We start from the raw sequence: 18302 nt of genomic DNA, 5'->3' as shown, positions 1-18302 counted from the left end.
GCAAATCGGTACCAAACTTGGATCTCCGGTGATGGTATCTCGTCATTCAACAATGACGAGCTCGTCATTCAACAACATAGCGCGGGTTTAGACTCATCTGGACCCTCTGGGATAGGAGCATCTATCTGGTCATGATGAACTCCGCTGTATCCGGTAACATCATGAATGCTAGACCTGGCACCACGCTCGTCTCAGCATTCTTCCCCAAGATTAGGACTGCATAAAGGATGGCAATCATCAGGTAGGGCATCTTTGCGCCTTTAATGAAGCCTTTGTCGATAATGGATGCATAATGAATGAATGGAGGATATGATTAAATATATCTGTCAGGAAGAACATTTTGTTAGCATTCATTTTCAGATTGCTCAATTCTCCGTAGCTGTGAACTAGGGTGACAAATACGAAGTTGGTTAATATACACCCATTTTTCAACAAAGTCATCCCCCTTTGGGATTTTGACCTTGTAAACTACAGGAGACAATTTATCAGTGATTATATAGGGACCTTTCCATGAAGGTAGAAACTTCCTTTCCTTTACCTGATCCCTGGCAAAGTTATACAGATATACTTTGTCATCAACCTGATACTCCATTTGAGTAGTTTTCAGATCATAGTACGTTTTTGTACTGACTGCGGCTTTTCCGATGTTTCGTTGAGCAAATGCAAAACCATGCTGGAGGTGCTTGCGTAAATCTCCACGTATTAATGTGCAGTTGTTGCATTCATCAAGTTGTGACCTGTGGTTTTGTAAAGTAAATGCTGGGGTAACACCATCTTTCTACCTGTAAGCACCTCAAATGGAGAAAGTTTGGTTGCTGCACTTGGAGTGGCTCTAACAGCCATGAGAACTAGTGGCAACTTGACGTCCCAGTCTTTACCAGATTCGCTAACAATTTTTTTCAAAATATTTACAATGGATTGGTTGTAACGCTCTACTCCACCACTAGAGGCTGGCCGGTAAGCTATGTGTAGCTTCCGTTTTACGCCTAGTATTTCCCACATTTTGGTCATTACTTCACTGGTAAAGTGACTTCCGCGATCGGATTCGATATGTTGGGGAAGACCAAATCGGGAAAATATGTGGTTAATGAGCAGTGATGCGCACACACTAGAACTGCATGTCTTACTCGGCAGACATTCTACCCATTTAGTTAATAAACAAGTTACAGTCAGCATGTATCGATTTCCCTTTGAGGACCTCGTTACCGGTCTAATAAAATCGATCTGGATGTCTGACCATGGCATAGATATTCCTCTTTTCATCAAGGTCCTGTGAGTGGGACCTTGTGGCTGGAATTGAGGACATACCAAACATCCTTGACAACATGTCCTGACATCCTGTAACATGTGTAGTAAGCGTAGTCCCTCAATAACTCATACGTTATTTTCTCTCCTCAATGACCAGCTGTTGGGGCATCATGAGCATGTTGCAACATTAAACCCTGATATGCTGCGGGTACTACCCATTGCGTAATACCATTTTTCGAGGTTCGTATCAGCAATCCATCCTGTAATGAGAACTGTGACTCACCTTTCATCAGAATGCGCAACTCCTCATTGTCAGCACAATCTTCCATGGTTATGGGATAATCCTGTGGACTTTCAATATGTTTGTAAAACAAACCAATAATGGGATCCCCCTTTTGGCTTGCAATGAGATCCTCACTAGGAGAATCTTGACTCCACGTTGCCACACTGGGTTGAGACTCCTTTTGTGCCTGCCACCTAGTGGTGACATTCACTTCGATAGTTCCCATGTGGCCATTGATATCGAAGATCTCACCAACAATGGCTGCTTTCTTAGCGAGGGAATCTGCTAAATCGTTCCCATCTTTGTCAGCGCCAGGATGTTTTGAGTGACCCATTACCTTCTTCCAATAGATGGTAGGACAGTGGGTAATAACCAGTTCATTGATTTTACAAAACAATTTACCATGTTCGACTGGCTTTTTGTTACTCCTTGTCATGTTAGTTCTTTTCCAACTGGGAAAATATTCCACAAAACTGTTCCAAACATAATCAGAATCTGTAATTAAAACAAATTCCTTAAGACCATGTTCAATAGCCATTTGTATAGCTTTATATACGGCAGCAAGCTCTGTGACCTGGCTACTTTTGGGACCAATTTTGTATCCCGTGGATATCTCTGGAAACATGTTATTCCATACGATACCGATACCTGCAACCAGCTTCTTTTCATCTCCTTCTGTGTGAAAAGAACAGCTGTCAACATATGCACATGGTAGTGATTTGCAGTACTCCTCTTCATATGATTTATATGGAGATAAATATTGCTCTTCCAGAAAATCATTTTCTGGTGAGTCATGCTCGAAATTAATGCAATCATGGAGTTCAGCTAAACCTTGAGCAACTGGGTTTTTAGTGTCTTGTTTATATTTTATCTCCAATGGCCATCCCATAAGGAACATTGTCGATGCAGTTACCCTACTGTTTGACAGGTTTTCCTCCTTTATCCAATCGCTTTGGAGATATTGTAGCGATTGGTGTGCAGTTTCAACAATGATCTTTTTACCTTGAATAAAGCTTCGGAAATATTGCAAAGCCCACACAGTTGCTAATAACGCTTTTTCGCAGTTATTACATTTCATTTCAACTGGTAATAATGACTTGCTGGCATAAGCAATTATTTTATTCCGTTTTTCTTGCTTTTGGAAAAAAACTGCACTTACACTTTTGTCAGTAAAACCTGTTTCAACATAGAAGGGTTTACCTCCTTCTGGATAAGCAAGGCATGGGGCTTGGATAAGCTTAGTTTTAAGCTCAGATACTGCTTGTTCGTGACACTTACTCCATTTCCATTTTGCTCTTTTCTTTAGGAACTGCAAAAGAGGTTTTGAAATATCCGCATAGTTGTCGATGAACTTGCGCAAATAACTCATCATTAGAGTTGGGCCGAACGGTTCGCCTGCGAACGGTTCCATGCGAACTTCAGTGGTTCGCGTCCCGCAGGCGAAGTTTTGCGGACGTTCGGTTCGCCCCATAATGCACCATGAGGGTCAACGTTGACCCTCCACATCACAGTCAGCAGGCCCAGTGTAGCCAATTAGGCTACACTAGCCCCTGGAGCCACTCCCCCCTAATAAAAGGCAGGCAGCGGCGGCTATTAAGCTCACTCGTGTGCCTGTGTTAGTGAGAGTAGGGCGAGCTGCTGCAGACTGTCTCTCATAGGGAAAGATTAGTTAGGCTTAGCTTGTTCCTGGCTGCATACCTGTTCTGTGAACCCACCACTGCATACCTGTACTGTGAACCCACCACTGCATACCTGTTCAGTGAACCCACCACTGCATACCTGTTCTGTGAACCTACCACTGCATACCTGTACTGTGAACCCACCACTGCATACCTGTTCAGTGAACCCACCACTGCATACCTGTTCAGTGAACCCACCACTGCATACCTGTTCAGTGAACCTGCCACTGCATACCTGTTCAGTGAACCCACCACTGCATACCTGTTCAGTGAACCCACCACTGCATACCTGTTCAGTGAACCTGCCACTGCATACCTGTACTGTTCAGTGAACCTGCCACTGCATACCTGTTCTGTTCAGTGAACCCGCCACTGTATACCTGTTCTGTTCAGTGAACCTGCCACTGTATACCTGTTCTGTTCAGTGAACCTGCCACTGCATACCTGTTCAGTGAACCCACCACTGCATACCTGTTCAGTGAACCCACCACTGCATACCTGTTCAGTGAACCTGCCACTGCATACCTGTTCTGTGAACCTGCCACTGTATACCTGTTCTGTTCAGTGAACCCACCACTGTATACCTGTTCTGTGAACCTGCCACTGCATACCTGTTCTGTGAACCCACCACTACATACCTGTTCTGTTCAGTGAACCTGCCACTGCATACCTGTTCTGTTCAGTGAACCTGCCACTGTATACCTGTTCTGTTAAGTGAACCCGCCACTGTATACTTGTTCAGTTAACCCGTCACTGCATACCTGTTGTGTTCAGTGAACCCGCCACTGTATACCTGTTCTGTTCAGTGAACCTGCCACTGTATACCTGTTCTGTTCAGTGAACCCACCACTGCATACCTGTTCTGTTCAGTGAACCCGCCACTGCATACCTGTTCTGTTCAGTGAACCCGCCACTGCATACCTGTTCTCGCCATGGTGCGCACCAGTCCAGCACGGCCGTCACTACACAAACAGCTGTTTGCGGTGCGTTACACGGTGAGTTTGGTGTGTCAGTGTGAAACAGTACCTTAATTACACTACCTGATTGATGTATACACATGCAAGATGTTTTAAAGCACTTTAGGCCTGTCATTTAGCATTCAATCTGATTTCTGCCCTTAAAACGCTGCTTTGCGTCAAATCCAGATTTTTCCCGGGGACTTTTGGCATGTATCCCACTCCTCCACCTGGGGGTCCAGGTGTTAGACCCCTTGAAACATCTTTTCCATCACTTTTGTGGCCAGCATATTTTTTTTTTTTCAAAGTTCGCATCCCCATTGAAGTCTATTGCGGTTCGCGAACTTTTACGCGAACCGAACCTTCCGCGGAAGTTCGCGAACCCGGTTCGCGAACCGAAAATCGGAGGTTCGGCCCCACTCTACTCATCATCCCCAGGAACGATCTCAGTTCCTTGAGACTTATAGGAGACTTGGTATTCTTTACTGCCTCAACCTTCTTTTTATGAGGGTTGATTCCTTCGGCAGTAACTTCCTGCCCTAAGAAGTTTACCTTAGTCCGGCACCATTGGGCCTTCTGTAAGGAAAGTTTAACCCCTGCTGTTTTCAGCTGGGTTAATACAAACCTCAGTTCTGCAATGTGCTCCTCAAAAGTTGTACTTTTTATCATATATATCATCAACGTATGATAGGGTACCTCGTTCGGCTGCATCAGGCATGGCTTTGTGCATGAACACAGCAAACTCATGGCCTGCGTTGATGTACCTGAAAGGTAACCGCGTCCAAGCATATTGTTGCTTGCCGAATGTAAAAGCCAGTTTGTGTTGGTCCCTTTCATTTATCTTTATTGTCCAATATCCCTGTGCACAGTCAAGGGCAGTAAAAATTTTAGACCCTTGGATTTGCGCCAGACATTGGTCACTTTGTACCCCTATACACATTTCTCCTGGAAGGGGGGTGGGCATCTGGGGTTCCCTTCTTAAAGGGGACTCCCAGATTCCACCATAAAACCCCCACTTCCTCCTGGGGCACCGGAGGTGGGGAAGTGCCCCTTGTCCATGGATTGAACGAGGGCTCCGGGGGGAGGGGGAGGCTTGGCGGCCCCTCCCCCCAGAGCCCCCTCATACCATGGACCATGCGGGCTGGTATAGCTCAGGGTGCGAAGCCCCAGTCGGCCGGGGCTCCGCATTCTGGCTATCCCAGCCTGCATGGGGGACAAGGGGTTACAGAGGCTTGGGAGGGGGGACCCCGCGTAATTTTTTTCAAAAAATTTCCCACACTCTGAACATAAAACAAAAATTAAAATGTTTAAATATTGTTTCCCAGTATCTAAGGGGACTTTGCTATTAACTGCTAAAGTCGGCGGGAATTGTTTCCCGCAGAAATGTCATTACAGGATTTAAATGGATACTTTTTTTCTTTGAACTTTTAAAATCGATTTTCTCAAAAACTATAAGGTCTTTTTGCAAAAGATGTTTTTCCTCTTGTTCACAATTTCCTTTTTAACATTTACTGCACATTACGGGCCCGTTTCCACTATAGCATTGCGAAATCGCCGGCGAATCACCGCAGGCAAATTGCATGCGGGTGCGATTCCGCATGCGTTTTTTGCCGCGATTTCGCATGCGATTTCGCATAGGTAAGGCTGTATGCGATTTAACCCATGTCACTGCCTGTGTGAATTAACATGGGTACCTATGCGAAATCGCATGCGAAATCGCGGCAAAAACCGCATGGGAAAAACGCATGCGATTTCCCTATTAAATACATTGCGTGCGATTCGCCTGCATTCCACACGCAGGCGAATTCTGAGGGCCCTACCCTGCAGATTTTTTCTGCACAGAAAAACGTGCGGGGAAACGCACAAGTGGAAACAGTCCCATCCACTTGTACTGACTGTGCGAATCCACATGCGGGCAACGCATGCGGATTCGCAATAGTGGAAACGGGCCCTAAGTGTTTCTGGCATTTAAAGGGGCTTTGCTATTAACCGCTAAAGTCAGTGGGCGTTTAATTTTCCCATGGTCAGAAGGAGAATATTCAAAATCGATTTTCTCAAAAACTATACTGTAAGGTCTTTTTGAAAAAAAATGTTTTCCTCTTGTTCATAATTTCCTTCTTAACATTCCCTGGAAATTTGGAGTTTTTAGCTTTTAAGGGGGCTGTTCTATTAACCACCCTGACGTTCTATTTATTTCACCAGGGTGGCTGCGCAGCGTTGTTTTTTTTTAAATCATGTAGCTAGCCTAGTGCTAGCTACATGATACCCCCCTCCCTGCTCCTTCCCTCCTTCCCTCCCACCCTTCCGATCGCCGCCGGCGATCAAGCCCGTCTGGAAATCTCGTTCTGAACGGGATTTCCTTTAGGGCTTTCCCCATCGCCATGGCGACGATCGTGACGTCATCGGGAGTCCTGATCCACCCCTCAGCGCTGCCTGGCACTGATTGGCCAGGCTGCGCACGGGGTCTGCGGGGGGCCCTCTTTTGCGTCGGGTAGCGGCACATCGGCGGCGAGCGGCAGCGATCCTTAGAAACATGCAGCAAGCAAAGTATTTTGGTGTTTTGTTGTTTTTAAAGTGTGTAATTAAAAAAAAAATTATCAAAATCGTCCCAGCGGGGCCCGAGCGGCGCCCTCCGGCGGTCATTGACGAGCTGAGCTATTATCTTGCTTCCCCCCCCCCCCCGAGACACTCATATAGCTGCATATAGCTGGCGGTCATTGCTTCATTGTGATATGCAAGCCCCTTCACCACGGCAAGGTAATGATCACGAAGGGGAATTGGCACATGTACATGCCTATTGTTTTGTTGTTGCAACTGCAGTGCAGCCAGAAAAATTAGGCAGGCATGTACACACACCAGAAAAATTATTATAGTGGGCCTTAAAAATTCAGGAATCCACCTGGACTCCTGGTCTGGACCCTGTTAGTGGTGGCGGAGAAGGCAGTCAACCGCCCTGCGGGCAGAGATGCTGTGTGGGGACTGACAGTCTTCGGGCAGGCCTGAGCGTGCTTTGCAGACCAGGCATCCGTGTTCAGATGGACCCTTGACCCAACGCTGTGTGCCAGAGATGTCACCACTTGCCTTTCAACATCACGGTACAGTTTAGGTATCGCCTTTTTTGAGAAAAAATTGCGGCCTAGTATCTTCCACTGCGGTGTGTTGCTTTGCTTTTGTGTGCTGCTTTTCCTGAGGTGGTCATCGCATTGCAGTTTGTGCTTTGTAATCATGTGCCTTCATAAGGTAGTTGTCCCTACGCGGGTCTTGGTCTTTCCGTGGCTTAAATTTCGGTGGCAGAGAGTACAGATGGCATTGCTCTCATCTGAGGCAAACACACAAAAAAATTTCCCCACCGCTGAGCTCTGGGGTGATGGCACTTTGGTGGTGGCGGCCGACAGAGTGTTAAGTGGGGTGCCAGAATCAGAGCAGGAAAAGGAAGATATCACACGCTTCCATGTGGAAGCTGAGAAAGATGAGGTGTTCTGTATTAAATAGCCAACTACGTCCTGACAATATTGGGGGTTGATGGTACATGCCCTCTTCTGAACACTGTATTTTAGTCGAGCGCCACAGGAAATCACCACAGCGCGACCTCGAACAGACCTGCCTCTGCCTTTTGTTTTGGCCATATTGGGGGGGATGAAGTGAAAGGTATGCAGTGACTTGACTAATACAATGTGCAGTCACACAGGTGCAGTTAACAGTGGTATATCACACTGCGTGCACTCACGTAGGTAGGTGGGTGCACTGTGAACAACAGGTAGGTAGGTATATGCAGTGATGGGTATTACAATGTGCACCTGTCACACACAGACAGGTACAGTGACACTGCATGCGCTCATGTCAGTAGGTGGGTGCACTGTGAACAACAGGTAGGTAGGTATATGCAGTGATGGGTATTACAATGTGCACCTGTCACACAGGTAGTCAGTGAATGTGCTGGGCCTGGAAGTGGCACACATAGTAGGAATTACCAAGGCTGTCTATGCAACACAAGTGTCAGTGGGACACACACAAAAAAAACAAATTTGGATCACAAGAACAAGATTAGCTCTCAAAAGAGCTGTTGAGGGGTGCTTTTTTAGCAATAAGAATCAGCTAGGAGCAAGCTAAGAAGCCTACAAGAGCCTAACTAAGCTTTCCCTATGAGAGTCTGCAGCAGCTTTTCCTTCTCTAATTAATGCAGGCACACGAGTGAGTCCAATGCCTGCCTTTTATAAGGGGGGAGTGGCTCCAGGAGGGAGTGTAGCCTGATTGGCTACAATGTGCCTGCTGACTGTGATGTAGAGGGTCAAAGTTGACGCTCATGATGCACTATGGGGGCGAATCGACCTTCCGGAAAAGTTTGCGTTCGATCGCGAACCACCAAAATTTGCCGGGAACCGTTCGCCGGCGAACCGTTCGGGCCATCTTTAATGAGTAGTGATAAAGTTATTGGCGAATGCATGGGAGGAGCGCTGACAGGGGAAAATTACTTCCATCCTGAAGGTGAAAACACATGCGGGCTGAAGTGGTTAAGACAGAGCATTTGTTTTTATATTATGCAAAATTTTGAAATTGAGGGTAACTAGTCCTTCAAGTGACTGTTTTTACTTCAAATAAAAAGAGTATTACACACAGTATTCAATCTTTTCTTTGATGCTATGATTGCACTTACATGGCTAAAATTAACTAGCCTAAAGTGGAGATTTAGATAGAAATAGTTGTGTGGTCCTCAGGCCACAGCAGCAGAGTACTGGAGATGCCCTCTAGTGGCATCTCAGATGGCAGCAGTGTGACATGCTGTGATGGATGAATAAGGCAGATAACAGTACACATTTCAGCAATGAAATCTATTCAGATCATTTCTGCAAGTCTTCAGCATTCAAATAGAAATGTGGAAGTTTAAAGCAACTTCCTTCAGTGATGAGTCTGAAGTGACTGTTGTTAAAAAAACATCTAATTAAAAGCCAGAAGAGATAATAAGACTTCATGTAATAAGATTACATGAAAGTTCCCTCCTGGACTCAATACAAACTGTTATTGCACCTCTCCGCACAGATAATCAGCTCCACTATTATCCTCCTCTAAACAGGCAATTCCCTGTAATTGGTTTTATTTTTCACTTCTATAAATGGATGTGAAGTGGCAATATTGCCGTTCTGGCTGCTGCTAATTCAATTATGAGAAAATTGTTTAATAGAAAATAGAATTGCTGAATCCTATACAATTACCATTAAAGGAGGGGGAGAGGGTGGCATCTTCTGCCACGTCTGTGGATATTTGGGGACAGCAATCAGAACAGGGATGTTCAGTCAGATAAAATGAGATGAGACTGGAGCTGCTCATTAGACATTTCTGGTGCTGCAGCTGGGTCAGCAGATGATGATGGTGGACGGCTGAGCTGGCGATTACCGTAAACAATCTACATCTTATTGATTGTAATTGTTAGTAGACACCGCATCTGCATCAATGTGCTCTGAGGACTGTTTGAATCACAGCCAGAGCCACCATCCCTACCCATCAATATGACCAAGTGTGATTGTTTCAGTTGTCAGTTTATTGTTTACCCTGTGTTCTCCTGCATCCATCAACACATGGGCAATAGTTAGATCAGCAGTGTTGGAATCATCTAAATTATTGACTACAGGTTCTATAGAGCTTCCTGCTTTTCCTCCCCTTCGCTTCCTGCTTCTCCTTCCCCTTCTCTCTCCATGGTGCTGTCTTAGGAGGAAAGGTTGTGTGCTAAAGAACTACGAGTTTGGTTCGCACCTCCAAAAAGTTTTCTGCATTGGGTGACTCAATACCTTTGATAAATATTGCTACCCAGTCTAATTTCTACTTCTCCTGGTGTTTTTAGTGGACATACAATGGTGAGCTCTGGGGCTCCTTGCAAGTGTGAATGCAGCCCATGCTGAAACAGCTATGTCTGCATTGAAAATCAGTCCCTGGCCAGGATTCCAGGAACTGCTGTGTCTGGCAAGGATGGCTTGTCATAAAATACGGTAAGTAAAATGGTAAGTAGACAGTGTAGGGATGCCATGGAATTCTGAAGTCCACAATTTGACACAGTAATTCCATGTTCAAATGTAAAAGTCAAAAAGTATTAAATTTTGACTTTTGTTTTGAGTCTTTGCATTAAAGTCAATGGCGCCGACTTTCCAAGTTAATTGTGAAACCCCATATATGCTACCAACAAAAGAATTAATATGTATGTCAGGATGGGCCATGGGAAGGAACATGTATATGTTACGGCCAGAACCCGAAGTGTGGCCACTTCTAGTTCTGGCCGGCCACTTCGGGTTCTGGCCGGCCAATGTGCGAAGTGGCCGCAGCGCAGCGGCCAATGTTAGGAATGGAATGTTTCCTTTGATTATTAATGTAGTTTTCCGGCCGTCTCTGGCCGCAAATGTAGCAAAACAGTTAGTTCATTTAATTAAATGAAGCTGGCGGCAATGTAGAAGGATGAAGCCGCCCGGCTTCTGCTCCGCCTCCTCTCCTCCGCCCCTGCCTCTCTCTCTCCTCCCTGATACTGGCAGCGGGGGACATGCGTGTCCCCTCCAGAGTCGTTCGTCGCGGCAGGCAATCCTGTCATTCGTCCCTGCAGAGCGGGTGCCGGCAGAAGCAATGTCTGCAGCCTCCCCGCTCTGCTTTCCTGCCGCCACGAACGACTCTCGGGGACACGCGTGTCCCCGCCGGCTGCCCGAAGAAGAGAGAGAGAGAGAGGCGGGGGCGGAGGAGAGGAGGCGGAGCCGCCAGCTTCATTTAATTAAATGAACTAACTGTTTTGCTACATTTGCGGCCAGAGACGGCCGGAAAACTACATTAATAATCAAAGGAAACATTCCATTTCTAACATTGGCCGCTGCGCTGCGGCCACTTCGCACATTGGCCGGCCAGAACCCGAAGTGGCCGGCCAGAACTAGAAGTGGCCACACTTCGGGTTCTGGCCGTAACATATATAAAAATACCTTGTAGTTCTTAAAGTTTTGCTGCAAAAATATTGAATTTGCCACTGTAGCTCCTCATTGTTCCTTTACAATTAAAAGGATTCTAATTGGTCGATTCAAAAGACCAATGGGGAGCCCCAGGGACAGACTAAAAAATGCTGTATGACGGTGCTCCTTACACTGTAGAATTGCAGCAGGGATTGCCTCTAATTGCAGCAGAATTTGCCTCTAGGGTTTGCTATTGCCCATTCAAATGACAAATGGGATTCATCCAATTTAAGGAATCCTATTGGTCAGTGTAATCAGAATTAGAAACGTCCTTATTCCTAAAGTACGACCGAAGTTGCACCCGGGAATTATTTATGGTACACATAACATTGGTTAATAGTGCAATAACAGACATTTAAAGGAGAACTTCAGCCTAAACAAACATACTGTCATCAAGTTACATTAGTTATGTTAATTAGAATAGATAGGTAATATAATCTCTTACCCACCCTGTTTTAAAAGAAAAGGCAAATGTTTGTCATCCATGGGGGCTGCCATCTTTGTCATGGGGGCGGCCATCTTTTTGGTTGAAAGTAGGTGACAAGGAGCAGGAGACACAGTTCCAACTGTCCTGTGTCCTGATTACCCCTTCAAGCTGCACGCACTAGGCTTCAAATGTCAAATTCAAAATGTAAAAAAAAAATTGCACCAAAACAGCAGAACGAGAACAATAACATCAGAAATCCCATCATGCTTTGCACAGCATCAGGGGAAAAAAGCCCGGGCAGTTTTCTTCTGTGCAGCTAAAAATGAGGCTTGTATAAGAGAAACAAAGTTCTGATGCTGTGAAACTGTTAAAGAAACACCAGGCCTTTTCAGTGGTGCTGAGTCGATTTTTCATCCGGAGGTTCACTTTAAGGACAGGCATATTAGACATTGCAGATATACAGAGAGGATCTAGACAAGACAAAATCGGCAATGCAGGAGATGCCCCAGAGGAAGGTATGGGGAGCTAGGGGGTATTCAATGGGCTACACTGGTGCAAGCTGGGGCACTGCCCCCCAAGGAATCACTGTGCGCCCCTGAGTGCCCCCTGCTCAGTAACATACAGTTAACTGTTTCCAGGCTCCAGCTTCCATAATAGCACCATCATTTGGACAATCTGCTCTGCTCAAAAGTCTCTAAGTTCTGTTTGTGATGTTTACATCCAGTTCCTATCATTGCTGTTAGCCTAGTTAGCCTTAATTTTATCACCTGAGTTAGGCAAAAAAGATCTAAATCTCTACATAAACATCGATTTTAATCAGCCAAATGAGCCCTACCAGCCAGCCATCGTGCTCCTTTTGTGCACCCTCACCTCCAAATTTGAAGATGGAGCCACCACTGGAAGTATTGCAAGGGCTGGAGTTCAGTAAAGATGGCCCGAACGGTTTGCCGGCGAACTTCCGGGGTTCGCGATCGTGGAGAACCGCAAACTTTTCCGGAAGATCAGTTTCTCCCCCATAGTGCATCATGGGGGTCAACTTTGACCCTCTACATCACAGTCAGCAGGCACATTGTAGCCAATCAGGCTACACTCCCTCCTGGAGCCACTCCCCCCCCCCCTTATAAAAGGCAGGCAGCATCAGGCTTTTCACTCACTCATGTGCCTGCATTAATTAGAGAAGGGATAGCTGCTGTGCAGAGACCTATAGGGAAAGCTTAGTTAGGCTCTTGTAGGCTTCTTAGCTTGCTCCTTGCTGATTCTTATTGCTAAAAAAAACACCCCTCAACAGCTCTTTTGAGGGCTAATCTTGTTCTTGTGATCTATTTTTTTTTTGGGTAACCCACTTGCATTATATACAGCCCTGTCAGTCAGTCACAGCTGGCATTTGGCTCCTTGGTAGTATAATTACTGCTGTGCAGGTGCACATTATAATACCCATCACTACATATAACTACTACCTGTTTACTTCAGTGCACCCACCTACCTACGTGAGCGCAAGCAGTGTCACTATGCTCGTCCGGTATCTGTCTGTGTGTGACAGTTGCACATTGTAATACCCATCACTGCATATACCTACCTGTTCACTTCAGTGCACCCACCTACCTACGTGAGCGCATGCAGTGTCTCTGTGCCTGACTGGTACCTGTCTGTGTGTGACAGGTGCACATTGTAATACCCATCACTGCATTGCTTCTTTGTGATATGCAAGCCCCTTCACTGCAGCAAGGTAATGATCACAAAGGGGAATGGGCTGCACTGCAGGCAGAAAAATTAGGCAGGCATGTACACGAACCAGAAAAATTATTATAGTGGCCGCTGTTGGCAGGGGCCTTAAAAATTCAGGAATCCACCTGGAGTCCTGTACCCTGTTGGTGGTGGCGGAGAAGGCAGCAGTCAAGCGGCCTGCGGGCAGAGGTGCTGTGTGGGGGGACTGACTTAGTCTTCAGGTGGGAAGTAGCCCTCCGGGATCCATGCCTCATTAATTTTGATAAAGGTCAGGTACTGAACACTTTTGTGACTTAGGCGACTTCTCTTCTCAGTGACAATGCCTCCAGCTGCGCTGAAGGTCCTTTCTGACAGGATGCTTGAGGCAGGGCAAGACAGAAGTTGGATGGCAAATTGTGACAGTTCTGGCCACAGGTCAAGCCTGTGCACCCAGTAGTCCAAGGATTCATCGCTGCTCACAGTTAGTGTTGGGCGAACATCTAGATGTTCGGGTTCGGGCCGAACAGGCCGAACATGGCCGCGATGTTCGGGTGTTCGACCCGAACTCCGAACATAATGGAAGTCAATGGGGACCCGAACTTTTGTGGTTTGTAAAGCCTCCTTACATGCTACATACCCCAAATTTACAGGGTATGTGCACCTTGGGAGTGGGTACAAGAGGAAAAAAAAATTTAGCAAAAAGAGCTTATAGTTTTTGAGAAAATCGATTTTAAAGTTTCAAAGGGAAAACTGTCTTTTAAATGCGGGAAATGTCTGTTTTCTTTGCACAGGTAACATGCTTTTTGTCGGCATGCAGTCATAAATGTAATACATATAAGAGGTTCCAGGAAAAGGGACCGGTAATGCTAACCCAGCAGCAGCACACGTGATGGAACAGGAGGAGGGTGGCGCAGGAGGAGAAGGCCACGCTTTGAGACACAACAACCCAGGCCTTGCATGAGGACAAGAAGCGTGCGGATAGCATGCTTTGTACCACCATGCAGTCATAAATGTAATAAAGATAAGTGGTTCAATAAACAGGGACCACGCGGCAATGCTAACCCAGCAGCAGCACACGTGATGGAACAGGAGGAGGCGCAGGAGGAGAAGGCCACGCTTTGTGAGACACAACAACCCAGGCCTTGCATGAGGACAAAAAGCGTGCGGATAGCATGCTTTGTACCGCCATGTAGTCATAAATGTAATAAAGATAAGAGGTTCCATAAACAGGGACCGGCAACGGTAACCCAGCAGCAGCAGCAGCAGCAGCAGCACACGTGATGGAACAGGAGGAGGCGCAGGAGGAGAAGGCCACGCTTTGTGAGACACAACAACCCAGGCCTTGCATGAGGACAAAAAGCGTGCGGATAGCATGCTTTGTACCGCCATGTAGTCATAAATGTAATAAAGATAAGAGGTTCCATAAACAGGGACCGGCAACGGTAACCCAGCAGCAGCAGCAGCAGCAGCAGCACACGTGATGGAACAGGAGGAGGCGCAGGAGGAGAAGGCCACGCTTTGTGAGACACAACAACCCAGGCCTTGCATGAGGACAAAAAGCGTGCGGATATAGCAGCAATGCTTTTTGCCGCCATGCAGTCATAAATGTAATACAGATGAGAGGTTCAATAAACAGGGACCGGAAACGCTAAACCATCCCAGATGTTCATCGGTCATGTTACTTGGTTGGGGTCCAGGAGTGTTGCGTAGTCGTTTCCAATCCAGGATTGATTCATTTTAATTTGAGTCAGACGGTCTGCATTTTCTGTGGAGAGGCGGATACGCCGATCTGTGATGATGCCTCCGGCAGCACTGAAACAGCGTTCCGACATAACGCTGGCTGCCGGGCAAGCCAGCACCTCTATTGCGTACATTGCCAGTTCGTGCCAGGTGTCTAGCTTCATGCCCGGTTTCAGGTCCAGCGGTGCCAGCCACAAATCCGTCTGTTCCTTTATTCCCCTCCAAATTTCCTCCCCTGTGTGCTGCTTATCCCCAAGGCAGATCAGCTTCAGCAACGCTTGCTGACGCATGCCAACAGCTGTGCTGCACTGCTTCCACGATCCTACTGCTGCTGGTGCTGGGTTAGCATTTCCGGATGAGGTACAGCTTTGAGATGCGTTGGAGGAGAAGGAGTCAGAGAGGTAGGTGCTGCTGTTGTTATCCAGCTGTTTGCGGCGTGGGCAACACCCGCGCCGTAGCAGGTGAGGAATCGCTGCCAGGCTCCACAAGGTTCACCCAGTGCGCGGTAAGGGAGATGTATCGACCCTGGCCGAACGCACTCGTCCAGGTGTCAGTGGTGAGGTGAACCTTGCAGGCAACGGCATTCTTCAAGCTTCGGGTTATTTAGCTGACCACGTGCTCATGCAACTCAGGCACTGCAGAGCGCGCAAAGTGGTAGCGGCTGGGAACCACGTAACGTGGGATGGCCACTGACATCATGCCCTTGAAGCTGTTTGTCTCCACCACTCGATATGGCAGCATTTCGCAGGCCAGAAGCTTGGCTATGCTGGCTGGCTGTTACTGCCACGGCCCGGGGGTCATTTGCTGGCAATTTCCTCTTGTGCTCAAACATCTCAGAGACAGACAACTCAACCGTAGCGCTGCACACCGAAGGGCTGTTGGTTGTTGTGTTTGATGAACACTGGGAGACCTCAAGAGCACTAGTCCGGAAAGTGACAGTGTCAGCATCGTCTGATGTTTGTGAATGTTGTGAACCACGCAATGGCTGGGCTACTGCTGCTGCTGAGGCGGGTCTGGTGGTGAGTCTGGTGAACCCAAGGGAGGCAGTGTTGCTGGTGGTACCCTGTCCTGCCGCGTTTGCCCACAGAGTGGGATGTTTGGATAGAATGTGGCGGCTCATGCTGGTGGTGGAGAGGTTGTTAATACTTTTCCCCCTGCTCAGGCGGGTCTTGCACACCTTGCAAATCGCCATGGTAACATCCTCAGTGCAGTCTTCAAAGAAAGCCCAGACTTTAACTGGCTGAGGACTCGGACCTCGTGCGTGATGTGCTGGTGCTGCTTAACCCACTGCTGGACGCTTGAGAGGTCATCCAAGTAATTATCTGGTCCTGTTCTTTTGGATCTGTGAGGGTTGTTGTCCTGGACAACATGGGCAGTATTGAGTGGGTTTTCTTGGGTGCTCCCCTGTGGCCTGTACGTGAACCGTCAGGGGAAACACCTCTTCCCTTGCCCCTCCCTCTTTCACCGGATTTCTTCCTCATTTCACTTATCCTTAAAGTACACGCTGACTGGCAGCAGTACAGTGGCAGTACAGAAATGCTATACAGTGGTGGGTGAGCGGTGTACCACTATTGTCAGCAGTGACACAGAGCACAATGCTATACAGTGGCGGGTGAGCGGTGTACTACTGTTCCCAGCAGACACAGAGTGGAAGTAAACACAATGCTATATAGTGTGGCTGAGCCGTGTACACAGAGTGGCATTAAACACAATGCTATATAGTCTGCTATATAGTCACCCCGAACAGGGTGATGTTCTGCAGAACCCGAACAGTGGCAAACACTGTTCGCCCAACACTACTGGGAGGGAACGCAGATTTTAGTACCTAAACACACGATACAACATGTTTTCCGGGGTCGGACTCTGAGGCACATACAGATGGTCCCGATCATCATCCTCATCATACAACTCTTCTCCTGAGTCTGACCCACCCACCACCTCTGCCACCCCAACATCCCCAGACACAGACCCCTCATCGTCCTCAACATTAACTTGGGATGCTGGCCTGAGCCAGACCTCCTCCTCCACATCAGGCCCCATCATCTCCTCAATGGCAGCCCTCATTAATCGCTCTGGCGACGGACTGATGGACACAACGTTCTCCTCCGGGGAGGGCTGCTGCTGACCACTGGCTGCTGGGGTGGATGTTATAGCTTGCGTGGGGCGTTGGCTGTTGCTGTTGTTGGGAGTGCTGCTCACAGCGGAGGTCTCTGGGGAACTCATGTTGAGCTCATATAGTGGTTGACGGTGAGTGGAGTATTACTGATCCCAGCAATATACACACTGACTGGCAGAGTACGCAATGCTATATAGTGTGGCTGAGCGGTGTACACAGAGTGGCAGTAAACACAATGCTATATAGTCTGGCTGAGCGAGCGGTGTACTACTGTTCCCAGCAGAATCAGAGTGGCAGTAAACAATGGTATATAGTCTGGCTGAGCGGTGTACACAGAGTGTCAGTAAACAATGGTATATAGTCTGGCTGAGCGAGCGGTGTACTACTGTTCCCAGCAGAATCAGAGTGGCAGTAAACAATGGTATATAGTCTGGCTGAGCGGTGTACACAGAGTGTCAGTAAACAATGGTATATAGTCTGGCTGAGCGGTGTACACACAATGCTATATAGTCTGCTATATAGTGTCAGTAAACAATGGTATATAGTCTGGCTGAGCGAGCGGTGTACTACTGTTCCCAGCAGAATCAGAGTGGCAGTAAACAATGGTATATAGTCTGGCTGAGCGGTGTACACAGAGTGTCAGTAAACAATGGTATATAGTCTGGCTGAGCGAGCGGTGTACTACTGTTCCCAGCAGAATCAGAGTGGCAGTAAACAATGGTATATAGTCTGGCTGAGCGGTGTACACAGAGTGTCAGTAAACAATGGTATATAGTCTGGCTGAGCGGTGTACACAGAGTGTCAGTAAACAATGGTATATAGTCTGGCTGAGCGGTGTACACAGAGTGGCAGTAAACACAATGCTATATACTCTGGCTGAGCGAGCGGTGTACTACTGTTCCCAGCAGACACAGAACAGTAAACAGAATGCTATATAGTGTGGCTGAGCGAGCGGTGTACCACTATTCCCAGCAGACACAGAACAGTAAACAGAATGCTATATAGTGTGGCTGAGCGAGCGGTGTACCACTATTCCCAGCAGACACAGAACAGTGAACAGAATGCTATATAGTGTGGCTGAGCGAGCGGTGTACCACTATTCCCAGCAGACACAGAACAGTGAACAGAATGCTATATAGTGTGGCTGAGCGAGCGGTGTACCACTATTCCCAGCA

Source organism: Hyperolius riggenbachi, chromosome 3, assembly GCF_040937935.1.
Source record: "Hyperolius riggenbachi isolate aHypRig1 chromosome 3, aHypRig1.pri, whole genome shotgun sequence".
Lineage (NCBI taxonomy): Eukaryota > Metazoa > Chordata > Amphibia > Anura > Hyperoliidae > Hyperolius > Hyperolius riggenbachi.
This window is presented reverse-complemented; position numbering follows the sequence as displayed.